Source organism: Vicugna pacos, chromosome 1 (assembly GCF_048564905.1).
Source record: "Vicugna pacos chromosome 1, VicPac4, whole genome shotgun sequence".
Lineage (NCBI taxonomy): Eukaryota > Metazoa > Chordata > Mammalia > Artiodactyla > Camelidae > Vicugna > Vicugna pacos.
The window spans coordinates 22,773,571-22,787,475 of record NC_132987.1 but is presented as its reverse complement, the minus strand read 5'-3'; the positions used below and the strand labels follow the sequence as shown (position 1 = coordinate 22,787,475).

Sequence of the window (13,905 nt, the reverse complement as noted above, 5' to 3'; positions counted from 1 at the left end):
TCCCCGTTTTATAAAACTATGTTGATAAAGGTCTGAAAGGATAGTACTATTCTAAGTGATAGTTTTATAAGCTTTTTGTTTGTTTTAAATTTTGTCTTCAGTTTACCTCTGTGGGTATTTGGGATGTGTTTCATTGACTCTAGATAGCTTATGTAATGAGAAAAGGCACTTTTGTGGGGTTGGGGTAAGAAAAAATACTCAATCTTAACATAGAGTAGCTGTAGACCCTATGTGCCCCCACAGTGTCACGCTTCCCTCTGGAATAGCATTTATCAAACTGTGTTAAAATGATCATCATGTTCACCTGGTACCACTAGGACACTGGGAGGTCTCTGAGGACAGGAACCATTCATCCACCGCTGGGCCTGCCATGCTCCTGGTAACTGACACAGTCATTGCCTGGACTTGTCCCTGATAAATGCTTGTCCCTGGGGTCAAATTGCAGTCAGGTTTGAACCCCATGTTCACCGTTTATTAGTTGGGTGTCTTAGGGCAAATCATACAAACTACACAAAGACTAATTTCCTTTTTTGTAAAATGGGGATAATGTTAACGTACAATGTAGGTTTGCTGTGAGTATAAATGAGATGAAGCACCCACAGTGCTTAGCAGAATGACCAACATCTATTAGTCAATAAATATTTTCAGCCATCTTAATAACTGTCATCATCATCAATCTACAGTGTGAAAATTTCCATCAATAGCCTCTAAAAGGGCATGCAGCACTACTAGTGATGTTACTGCTATTCCTACTGCTAAGCCACCAAGGGTTTATGGTCATCATTCTCCTATTAGATTTTTACATTTGTCTTCTAAGATGAGCACATATTCTCCATAAAGGAATTTCAAAGAAAGTACAGACTTCCGGGCAAGATGGCGGAGTAGAAGGACGCTTGTAAGCCACCCTCTCCCACAAATACACCAAGACCCACATCTACAGACCCACTCAGCCAACCAGAGCACCTGCAGAACTCCAACAGATCATCGCCCTCTTCAAAAGATAAAGACGCCAAAAATCTGGTAGGAGAAAAGGAAAAAAGAAAGAACAAAAGGCAAAGCAGCGCAGGACGGGTCCCGCGGGGAGGGAGCGGCAAAGGAGGACTGGCGCTCGCTCGCTGGGTCTCCCCTCTCCAACTGAGAGGCCAGCTGGACGGAGGGGGAGCCTCCGAGGCTCGGATCTGTACAGAGCAGCCCTTGTCTGACAGAACTAAGTTAAACGGGCACAGAGCGTCCCCCTGACAACCAGCCTGAGACGCGGGCCGGCAGCAGCGGGCAGGGCCAGGCTGCATAATCTGGGCGGAGGACGGGGGCGGCTGCACGGAGGAAACTCCGGGGGACTGCAAGGGGCTGAGCGCCGGGGCTGTGGGTGTACAGGACAGAACAACCTGGGCCCTCCATAAAACAGCAAGGTTGATGTGCTCTCGGGGGAAGGGTGCACACCCCCATCTCTGAAAACACGCAGAAACTTTTCAAGGGAAGAGGGGCGGGGCCCAGGCAGAGCGGCCATATTCTCCGGCGCTTAACACCCAGGCGGGGGCAGAGACGAAACCTGCGTCCGCACCGAAGGGCTTAGCAGCCTCAAGGGCCAGACTGAGATGGGCCTACAGCCCTGGGCAGATAGGACCCTTCCATTCTGGTACCCCAGAGAACTTGATCCACAAAGACAAACAAGCATCTGGGTCTTGGCTCGGAGCAGGGACGAGGCTGCCCCTGGGTCTTTCCCGAGCGCACACGCGGAGCGCGACCAGGGCGGAGCGCGACCAGGGCGGAGCGCGACCAGGGCGGAGCGCGACCAGGGCGGAGCGCGACCAGGGCGGAGCGCGGGCCAGGGCGGAGCGCGGGCCAGGGCGGAGCGCCGGCGCAGAGCGCGCAGCCGCACAGAGCAGCGGAGCTACCTGCGGCGCAGGCAGGGGGAGAGCGGCCCCCCGCCTGTCGGGCAGGAACACAACCCCTGACCGAGGTGCTGGGAAGGGGCACGACCCGTCCTCCTGCCTGGCTAGTCTGCAACATCTGTCTGCGGCATCCAGAGGGGCAGTGACCCGCCCGCCCGCAGCAGAGGAGAGCTGCATCTGACCCCGTGTTAGGAGGAGGCGCGATCTGCTTGCCCACAGGTGCTGGGAGCAGCACAGAAGAGGGCGCCAACGGAGGGCCTATGAAAACAAGCTGAGCTTCCAAAACAGGACGAAGACAGGAGGACATCACATTAAAAGCACACACACTCCAGGAGAACACCGACAACCCCCCCTTTTTTTTTTTTTTTGGTTTTTGTTTTGCTTTGTTTTGTTTTTTTGTTTTCTGTTTTTGTTTCTGTTTTGTTTTGTTTTAATCTGTTTTTACCTGTTCTATTTTCAATTACTCTTTTAATTTTTACTTCTTAATTCATTTCTATTTCTCTTCGGTTTTGATGTCCTGTTATTGATTAGACACAGGCTTCAAACACATATATTCATCTCCCCACCCCCCCCTTTTTTTTTAAGGTTTTAAAAGGACTTCTCCACCCGATTAATACTCTGCTTCAACCCACTCTTCTATTATTCATTATACATTGTTTTCAAACCCTCTTTCTCCCTTCTTTTAAAAATCTTTCTCTCTCTCTTATTCTTTTTTTCTTTTTTCTTTTTTTTTCCTAAGTTCTATTCCTAAATAGGCATTAGATAGATAAAATCCTTAAGATCCAAAATAGACAACTGATACTTCATAAACCACAGTGCCAGAGAGGTATGAGCAAGATGAAGAAGCAGAGAAACCTTTCCCAATTAAAAGAACAAGAGGAATCCCCTGAAAGAAAGCTCAATGAAATAGACATCGATAGCCTACTAGATCAAGATTTCAAAAAAGGAGTGATCAAATTGCTGAAGGAATTAAAAGAGATAATGCTTAGAGAAATAAAATATGTCAAAAATGAAATTGAAGCTATAAAGAAGAGCCAAGCAAAATGGGAAAACTCAATGACAGAGATGAGGAATGATCTAACAGCTGTGCAAAGCTGACTAGTTAATGCAGAGGAACGAATTAGTGATCTAGAAGACAGGGCAATAGAAAGCACCCATTCAGAAGAACTACAAGATAAGCAAATAAAAAATAATGATAATAGCATAAGGGACCTATGGGATAATATAAAGCGTCCCAATCTTCGCATAATAGGGGTCCCAGAAGGGGAAGAAGGATCAAAGGGGATTGAAAAGGTTTTTGAAGAAATCATGACTGAAAACTTCCCAAACTTAAAGAAGGAATCAGATATCCAAGTACAGGAAGCTCAGAGGGTCCCAAACAGGAAGAACCCAAATAGACCCACACCAAGACATATCATAATCAAGATGGCCAGAGTCAAAGATAAAGAAATGATTCTAAAGGCAGCAAGAGAAAAGCAAAGAGTGAACTACAAGGGAACCCCCATAAGGCTCTCAGCTGATTTCTCTACACAAACACTACAGGCCAGAAGGGAGTGGCAAGATATATTCAAAGCCCTGAATGAAAAAAAGATGCAGCCTAGGATACTTTATCCAGCAAGGCTATCCTTTAGGATAGAAGGAGAAATAAAGAGTTTCACAGACAAAAAAAAGCTGCAGGAGTTTAGCAACACTAAACCCATGCTAAAAGAAATATTGAAAGGGCTATTCTAAATAGAAAAGCAGCAGGATGCTACAGAAATGAGAAACATACAACTGGAAAGGTGATAACTCATGAATTACAAATAAAGAAAACACGAAATTATAAAAGAAGACATACAAATCACTGAGAGTGGGAGAGGGAGGCAGGGAAATATAGAATTTTTTTTCTTTCTTTTTTAAATTTTTTTAACAGTAGGATGGGTTTGAGATCATGTTATTATCAGTTTATTAAAAACGGGTATAGGTTAATAGATTTACAAAAAAGGGTAACCACAAGTCAAAAATTTACAAGGGAGTCACAAAAATTAAATAAAATCCATGGTAATACAAAGGAAAATTACCAAACCACAAAAGGAAGAAGAAAGGAACAAAGAGGATATACCAATTCAACTGCAAAGATAAGTTCAAAATGGCAATAAACACACATCTATCATTAATTACTGTAAATGTTAATGGACTAAATGCTCCAGTCAAAAGACATAGAGTGGCAGAGTGGATTATAAAGCAAGAACCTTCAATATGCTGCATACAAGAGACCCACTTTAGGGAGAAGGACACATATAGATTGAGAGTGAAAGGATGGAAAAGGATATTCCATGCAAATGGAAAAGCCAAAAAAGCAGGTGTTGCAGTACTGATTTCAGACAAAATAGACTTTAAAACAAAGGCCATAAAGAAAGATAAAGAAGGACATTTTATAATGATTAAAGGAGTGATACAAGATGAAGATATTACACTCGTTAATATATATGCACCCAATATAGGAGCACCTAAGTACATACAAGAATTACTAACAGAGATAAAGGGGGATATTGATGGGAATACAATCATAGTTGGAGATTTTAACACTGCATTAACATCACTAGACAGATCTTCCAGACAGAAAATAAACAAGGCAACAGAGAAATTAAATACTACAATAGAAAAACTAGATTTGGTGGATATTTTCAGAGCTTTACACCCCCAAAAAATAGAATATACATTCTTTTCAAGTGCACATGGAACATTTTCCAGGATCGATCATGTACTTGGACACAAAAGAAACCTCAACAAATTTAAGAAGATAGAAATTATCTCAAGCATCTTTACTGACCACAATGCCATGAAACTGGAAATCAACAACAGAGAAACAAAGGAGAAAAAAAGAAAAGCATGGAGATTAAACAATATGTTATTGAAAAAACAATGGATCAAGGAGGAAATCAAAGCTGAAATTAAAAAATACCTTGAGACAAATGATAATGAAAGCACAACCACTCAAAACCTATGGGACACAGCAAAGGCAGTGCTAAGAGGGAAGTTTATAGCGATACAGGCCTTTCTCAAAAAAGAAGAACAATCTCAAATAAACAAGTTAACCCACCACCTAAATCAATTAGAAAAAGAAGAACAAAAAGCCCCAAAAAGCAGCAGAAGGAAGGAAATAATAAAGATCAGAGAGGAATTAAATACAATAGAGATTAACAAGACCATAGAAAAAATCAACCAAACCAAAAGTTGGTTTTTTGAAAAAGTAAATAAAATCGACAAACCTCTGGCCAAATTCACAAAAAAGAAAAAAGAGAGAGCACAAATTAGCAAAATAAGAAAGGAAAATGGAGAAATTACAACAAACAAAATAGAAATACAGAATATCATACGAGAATATTATGAAAAACTATATGGAACCAAACTGGATAACCTAGAGGAGATGGACAAGTTTCTGGAAACATACTGTCCACCAAAACTGAATCAAGAAGAAACTGAACACTTGAACAACCCGATCACTAGAAAGGAAATAGAAATAGCAATTAAAAACCTCCCTACAAATAAAAGTCCAGGACCGGACGGCTTCACCGGGGAATTCTACCAAACATACAAAGAAGAACTCATACCAGTCCTTCTCAAACTCTTCCAGACGATTGAAAAGGAGGGAATACTCCCAAACTCTTTCTATGAAGCCACCATCACCCTGATACCAAAACCAGGCAAAGACACTACAAAAAAAGAGAATTATAGGCCAATATCACTGATGAACATAGACGCCAAAATCCTCACCAAAATTTTAGCAAATAGAATCCAACAACACATAAAAAAGATTATACATCATGACCAAGTGGGGTTCATCCCAGGGACACAAGGCTGGTTCAACATACGCAAATCAATCAATGTAATACATCACATCAACAAGAGAAAGGACAAAAACCACATGATCATCTCAATCGATGCAGAAAAAGCATTTGATAAAATTCAACACCCATTTATGATAAAAACTCTCGCCAAAGTGGGTATAGAGGGAACATATCTCAACATAATAAAAGCTATATATGACAAACCTATAGCCAGCATAGTTCTCAACGGTGAAAAACTCAAAAGCTTCCCACTAAAATCTGGGACAAGACAAGGATGCCCACTATCACCACTCCTATTCAATATAGTCCTGGAAGTCCTAGCCACAGCAATCAGGCAAGAGAAAGAAATAAAAGGGATCCAAATTGGAAAAGAAGAGGTAAAAGTGTCATTATATGCTGATGACATGTTACTATACATAGAAAACCCTAAAAGGTCCACACAAAAGCTACTAGAGCTGATCGAAGAATTCAGCAAGGTAGCAGGTTACAAAATTAATGTTCAAAAATCAGTTGCCTTTCTTTACACTAACGATAAATCAACAGAAAAAGAAAGTAAAGAAACAATCCCCTTTAAAATAGCACCCAAAGTAATAAAATATCTGGGAATAAATCTAACCAAGGAGGTGAAAGAATTATACACAGAAAACTATAAACCATTGATGAAGGAAATTAAAGAAGACTTTAAAAAATGGAAAGATATTCCATGCTCTTGGATTGGAAGAATCAATATTGTTAAAATGGTCACACTGCCCAAGGCAATCTACAGATTTAATGCAATCCCTATCCAATTACCCAGGACATATTTCACAGAACTAGAACAAATCATAATAAAATTTATATGGAACCATCAAAGACCTAGAATTGCTAAAGCATTACTGAAGAGAAAGAATGAGGCTGGAGGAATAACTCTCCCAGACTTCAGACAATACTATAGAGCTACAGTCATCAAGACAGCATGGTATAGGTACCAAAACAGACATACAGACCAATGGAACAGAATAGAGAGCCCAGAAATGAACCCACAAACTTTTGGTCAACTCATCTTTGACAAAGGAGGCAAGAATATACAATGGAATAAAGACAGTCTCTTCAGTAAATGGTGTTGGGAAAACTGGACAGCAGCATGTAAAACAATGAAGCTAGAACACACCCTTACACCATATACAAAAATCAACTCAAAATGGATTAAAGACTTAAACATAAGACAATATACAATAAACCTCCTAGAGGAAAACATAGGCAAAACATTATCTGACATACATTTCAAAAATTTTCTCCTAGAAGAAATAAAAGCAAGAATAAACAAATGGGACCTAATGAAACTTACAAGCTTCTGCAGAGCAAAGGAAACCAGAGATAAAACAAGAAGAAAACCTACGGAATGGGAGAAAATTTTTGCAAGTGAAACCAACAAAGGCTTGATCTCCAAAATATATAAGCAGCTCATATGACTCAATAAGAAAAAAATAAATAACCCAATCCAAAAATGGGCAGAAGACCTAAACAAGCAATTCTCCAAGGAAGACATACAAATGATCAAAAAACACATGAAAAAATGTTCAATATCACTAATTATCAGAGAAATGCAAATCAAAACTACAATGAGGTATCACCTCACACCAGTCAGAATGGCCGTCATTCAAAAATCCAAAAATGACAAATGCTGGAGAGGCTGTGGAGAAAGGGGAACCCTCCTACACTGCTGGTGGGAATGCAGTTTGGTGCAGCCACTATGGAAAACAGTGTGGAGATTCCTCAAAAGACTAGGAATAGACTTACCATATGACCCAGGAATCCCACTCCTGGGCTTGTACCCAGAAGGAAATCTACTTCAGGATGACACCTGCACCCCAATGTTCATAGCAGCACTATTTACAATAGCCAAAAGATGGAAACAGCCTAGATGTCCATCAACAGGTGACTGGATAAAGAAGAGGTGGTATATTTATACAATGGAATACTACTCAGCCATAAAAACCGACAACATAATGCCATTTGCAGCAACATGGATGCTCCTAGAGAATGTCATTCTAAGTGAAGTAAGCCAGAAAGAGAAAGAAAAATACCATATGAGATCGCTCATATGTGGAATCTAAAAAACAGAAACAAACAAACAAACAAAAACAAAGCATAAATACAGGACAGAAATGGACTCATGGACAGAGAATACAGACTTGTGGTTACCGGGGGGGGGGGGGGGGCGGGGTAGAGGGTGGGAAGGGATAGACTGGGATTTCAAAATTGTAGAACAGATAAACAAGATTACACTGTATAGCACAGGGAAATATACACAAAATGTTATGATAAATCACAGAGAAAAAAATGTGACAATGAGTGTGTATATGTCCATGTATGACTGAAAAATTGTACTGAACACTGGAATTTGACACAACACTGTAAAATGATTATGAATCAATAAAAATGTAAAAAAAAAAAAAGAAAGTATATATTACAGGCATCCTAGATTTTTTTTATACTATAGAGAAGATTTAGGAAAGAAAGACTTTGTTAAAAGAAGAAAATGAGTGCTATATTGGGGGAAAAAAACATATTCTATATACCAAATCCTGTATTAACTGTCTTAGGCTGCATTTTTTTTAATGATAAGCCTTGTACATCTTAAGTTTGGAAGAATTACAAAAAAAACCAAAAAACTACTAAATATATAAAGAAGAAAATTCAAATTATCTGTGTTTGTACCATCATATTTCCAGCAATATTCTAGTACACACCCTTTCAATCTTTTGCTGTATAAAAGTGTATAATATAATTGAGAGATAGAAAGGAGAAATTTGGTGGCAATTTTATGGAGCCACAACTTCTGATCAGACTCCTCATCCATAAAAAGGAAAATTAGGGATGATACTTAACACAAAAATTAATTATTAATTAATATTTAAAGAACTGAAACCTCAAAATAAAACAGCACAGTGTGAATGGATAATTAACAACAAAGTTTGGTGGAAAAAGTATTAAAAATCATGCCTAATTATAAAAAATATTACAAATCATGCCATTTCACTAATTATAAACAAGCAAAACATGTTATATATTTGGCTATTAAGTAATAAAGATATATTTTAATGAAAGGATTCTGAGTCATCAAGGGCTCACTAATAATGGTGATTAATAAGTAAACAGTATACATTTGTTGAGTAAATGAATGAGGAAATGACAGACAAGCAAACTGGCAATGATTTCTGAGGGAAAATTTGGCAGTATGTGCCAAGACCTTATATATCTTTCAGAGCCTTGGACCTAGCAATTCACTATTTTATACACATTTTAATTTAAAGACTTTATACATACAATTAATTATGTATAAATACACACATAATGCATGTATATTTAACTATATATAATATGCAATAATTTTTTTGGAATTACATACATATAGTTTATATAATACGTGTTATATGATACTTGCTATAAAATAATTTGTAAAATTGCACAAGGTTACAAGTCAATGAATTATCAGTGAACACATTTGTGTAACCACTGCCTAAATGAAGAAATAAAGCATTACAAATCTCCCAGAATCCCCGTTCATGCCTTTTCCAATCACTACCTTCTTTCTTGCCTCAAATTTAAATGCCATCTTGACTTCTAAAACTAAAAAAGTTTACCTCAAATGGTCAATAGAACTGAAAATTAAATCTAGTTTTGTCTGATGCTAAAATTCATTTTTTTTCCATTATGTCACCTTCCTTCTGCTATGTAATTGTAAAACTGTATTCCTACAGAACATGTAAAACATGTTGGACATTGTAAAATGGGTATTTGGTACCCAGGCTTGGACTTCTCATATTGTTAGTGAATGATTATATGGATGAAAAATTCAATACGTACTATTGATCATCTCCTGATATTAGTACAGATGTGGTGGATACAGAGGAGAAAAAGAAAAGCAGGGCATTGCCTTTGGAAACTTGTATTTTACTGAGCACAGGAAGAAAATACATACAGAATAAACAAATGAAAAAAGTAAGCTCAATGTCTGCTGAATGCTACAAGGAAATTAAACACAATTATGTGATGGGAAGCAATGAGGAGAAGGAGTGGCTGGAGGATGGGTAGAGAGGCTAAACATAAAAAGGAGCCCAGCCATGTGCCAAGCCTGATGAGTCAGATTTATGGAAGGGCAAAGGTGCTAAGCCAAGCAAAGCCTCCATGGCTACTCAGAGAAAGTAGAGTAGGTAGCTGAGCCCAGTGAGCAAACGGGAGAAGCTATAAAATGCACCCCAGAGATAGGCAGGAATTGGCTGTGCAAAGACTTAGCAGACATGGGGCAGGGGTAGGGGGTGTCTGGGTTTAATTTTTTGGTTTTATTTATCACTGTCTGAACTAGTATTCGTCTTTAGGAGATCACTCTTACTTCTGTGTGGAGACCGAGCTATTGCAGAAAGTGAATGGAAGTCAGAAACCCAGTGAGGAGGAAAAAGGTCAAATGACTTTAGGTGTGTTTTAGGTGAGTTTCAAAGATTTCCTTGATACAGAAACAGCCATCTTTGTCTACACTATAGGTCACAACAGCCTCTAACAGAGACCCTGTGTGATATTATTTCAGGCGAGCCAGGGGAGGAATCATTCAGTCCTTTCCTATGTTATCACATCCAGTTCCATCACTGGCTGTCCATAATCAGTACCGAGACATTGCTTCTCAGGATTCTTCTCAAATGAAACAACTTCTGTCAGTTTTATCTACCAATATCTCCTCTCTGATCTCACTCATTCCTATAGGCCAGTCATTACTTCCATACTGATGACTCAATGTACTGCTTTAGGTTAAGTCTTACACACACTGCCCATTCTATAGGCCCAGTTGCCTAAGGGGCCTAGATATAAAATTTTACTAAAACTCAACAAGAATTATGCTGAACTCATTGTATTTCCCCAAACTCAAGAGCATCTACCTCATCTTGGCATATCACCATTCTTTTCAGAACCTAAGTTAGACACAGAACTATCCTTGTTTTGTGAGTATTTGAAAGTGATTCTTCTCCATTTTTTAAGAAATGTACATAACTCCTGTCTTGCAGAAGAGCCTTCTCCTTCCACATGTCAACCATGGGGTTCCAATCACAGGCCCCTGTTCTCTCTATGAAAGCTAGGGGTGGAGTGGGGAGGTATAAGGTTAGTGCTACTTAGGTGGCAGCCAACTGAAGTGGTACCTCAGGGCAGTGTATAGTATCCTATTACTTTCTACAACTTTATCAGTAATTTATAGGAAATTAAGGAAATGAGGTTATCATTTAGTTACTAGGTGGCAAATAAACTAAGAGAGAGAGTCCATTGAGTAAATGACAGGAGATACTGACCATGACAGAGTCAGGATTCAGACCAAAATGATACATAATCTGAAAAAATGTAATTTCAAGATGCAGATTTAAAGGACCTATTGAATAAATATAGGACAAATGATATAGCTTAACAAATAAATCTGGAATGTTACTTGTTCACTTCTCAAAATGCTAATATATACATATTCATATGTAGAACGTTCATACCAAGAGTGATAGTGGTCCCATTAAGTTACGAATTAATCAGTTCACTCTGGAAGATCACATTCAAGTGTAGCACTGCCCTTTCAAAGAATGCCTTACAAATAAATGGAATCCAAAAGAAGACAATCTAAATGTTCAGAGATTTAGAAAGTGGCCATCAAAGAGACTGGTCAAGATAATCAGGCATGCTTATTCTGGAATTTAAAGATAATATAGGGAAGGCCTGTCAGATTTTTTTGTTTTTAGTATTTTTTAAGAATAACTGCATCTACCTACAGGGCAAGAACAGGGGTGACTACAATAGAATGGACCATTTTTCCTCATTGTCAGGCAGATAATTTTAATATTTAAACTTGTGTGAATATGAAATGGGCTGCTTAACAGTAAGTCTGAGGCTGATCACTGCATGTCTAGAGTGCTATGGATTTGGTTCTTAATGTGGTCTTTATTTCTAAGCTCTCTATCATTTCTTCAAGTTTTATAAAGTATGAGCAAGAGCCATTCTAATCATCTCCATCAGTCCACTTTTAGTTGATGCATAGCTAGAATGCCATTATTCTGAGAGTGTAATTAGCTCAACTATTTTGGTAGCTTCACTTTTCCTTGGAAATGTTTCCTTGTGGGTGGGAGCATTTATAGATGACAGAGTGAAGTTATCTGTATTTGTGCTTAACAGAGGTGATCTCGATATCTACAAAATCACCACTGAACTGCATACAGGCGTCAAAGGGCTACAGATAAGGTACTAATCCCCAGCTACTTGCCTCCTTCTTCCTTTCTCAGTGGACAGGGTTACAAGGACAAAGTGAAGCTCTGCTTCTAAATATATTTTCACTCATCTATTCAACAAGCATGCTAATATCTGCCAGGCACAGCCAAAATATAAAAAGCAGCAAATTCTGTACCACATTTCCTTGGTCTTTAGAGTAAGGGCGTATTTTTAAATTTTGGGGTCTTTTACCTCTAAGTTTGCACGTTCTATAGGGTTCTTCATGTGATGCAAAATGTCACCAGTGTTGATAAGGCCAGCTACTGCTTGCAAAATTCCTTCTTCCTTTGTGCTAAAGAACAACAGCATAGAAGGTTATCTCATCTAAACCATTTAATGGATAGTAAGGTTATAAAAGCAACATAATTTTAATAGATTTTAAATATTTATATGGTAGAGAGATTTTTTTAAAGCTATTCATAGTATCTCTAGCTACACGGCATTTTATAAGTATCTAGAGACTGAATCTATAACTTAAGAAAACTTAGATTTTGCTTTTTTCATTAATGTTGAACACTACATCAAAAATATATACAAATCCACAAAGATTCTACCATTTAGATTAGATTTTTTCCCTGAATTCTATTCAGATCTTTTAAAACACACATACATACAGCCATAATGTGTTAACTTGGTGTCTTTTATAGAAATTAAACTGTTGTTGAATCTAATTCTAATTCTCATACTTGTTTAAATATGTATATTATGGAAATAAATGAAAACCATTAAAATAAAAACAGGCAATTCAGAACTTGCTATCACAAGAGAGTCAGTCCATCGCTTGTGTTTGGCAGAGACTCAAGGCAGGTGGGGGAATGAAAAAAATTTTATAGTGGAAAGAAAAAAGAAAGGAAAGGCTTTCAGTATGCCTGACTGGAGGTTGTTGGTGGAGGAAGCTGGAGACTGGCTTACCAGAAGCAGTGCCCCTTGCGTTGTAGGTTTGGGGAATATATTTGGCTTTCTCTAGTTGGTCCTGAGTTGGGAGCAGGAGGCAAAACAGGAAAGCTGGCAGCCATTGACCAAGTCCTGTCCATCTGGGGCTGATTTATATAAAAGTTGTGGTTTGGCTTCCAAGGCTGGTTGTTGCAGAGGTTGGGGGCCAAAGAGAACAAGTATTTTCATATATGGTCTGACCATTGTTCATTTAAATATTCAGTCTCTCAGTGTTATATCTAAAATAAAAGTCTTTTGGTCATTAGGTATCATAAAAAATACATATCTCTATAAAGTATGGTTGGGAGGCAATTCTCCATGTGTTTCTTGTTCTTCTTGCACATCTAGCAAAAGCATGGACATCTTTTTTTTCCCAGATTATTTTTCAAGGATGTTTATATAAAGAACAGCCTTAGAAGATATAGATAGTAGCTCCCCCAGAGAACAGCACAGGTGTGTTTACAGCCTGTGTATCAAAGCTAATGTGAGCCTGCAGGGACGAGTTTGGAGAGGTTTGCTTTATAAAACATTTGTACAGCCTAAGCTTCAGCCTCCTCAGCTGCAGTGCAAAACCACTGTGTGTATAGCATCCACTGTGCCATTACGGAACCTGGGGGCAAGGGGAACTGAAGCAAACAGGAAGCTTAAGCTGCTTGCTGCGCCGTAAGAAATAAAGTCCTTTGTCTCTGACCCAAGAGTATCACGTCTTCTACCAACATCCAAGAAATCGATGCAGGATAGCTTGTTAGCTTAAAAGCAGGGTATAATTTCAAACTCTTCTGCTTTTGACAACTACTAGGTATTAATACCCAAATAATCAAGTATATATGTGAATGCTGTCTATTCCTCCCTCTGATTTAGAAATATAACCATGATTACAAGAATAATGAACAAAAATGTAAAAAGCACCTTGCAAAAAACTCATATAAATTATTTCAGATGGTCTTTGGTAAATGGAAAGCAATTTAGTGCCTAAG

At 38.5% G+C, this 13,905-nt stretch overlaps 2 long non-coding RNA genes across 6 annotated transcripts in view; one reads left to right on the top strand and one right to left on the bottom strand.

Moving 5' to 3' along the window:
• Positions 1 to 13,905, bottom strand: part of LOC140695702 (uncharacterized) — a 518,879-nt gene that overhangs the window by 489,176 nt on the left and 15,798 nt on the right. For all 5 annotated transcript variants that reach the window (XR_012071528.1, XR_012071523.1, XR_012071526.1 and 2 more), the window contains exon 2: positions 12,188 to 12,287. This is a non-coding gene — a long non-coding RNA (uncharacterized lncRNA). The remainder of the gene's footprint in view (positions 1 to 12,187; positions 12,288 to 13,905) is intronic.
• The window catches only part of LOC140695705 (uncharacterized), a 38,638-nt gene continuing 25,621 nt past the window's right edge, over positions 889 to 13,905 (top strand). Inside the window, exons 1-2 of the long non-coding RNA XR_012071537.1 lie at positions 889 to 1,020; positions 10,084 to 10,190. This is a non-coding gene — a long non-coding RNA (uncharacterized lncRNA). The remainder of the gene's footprint in view (positions 1,021 to 10,083; positions 10,191 to 13,905) is intronic.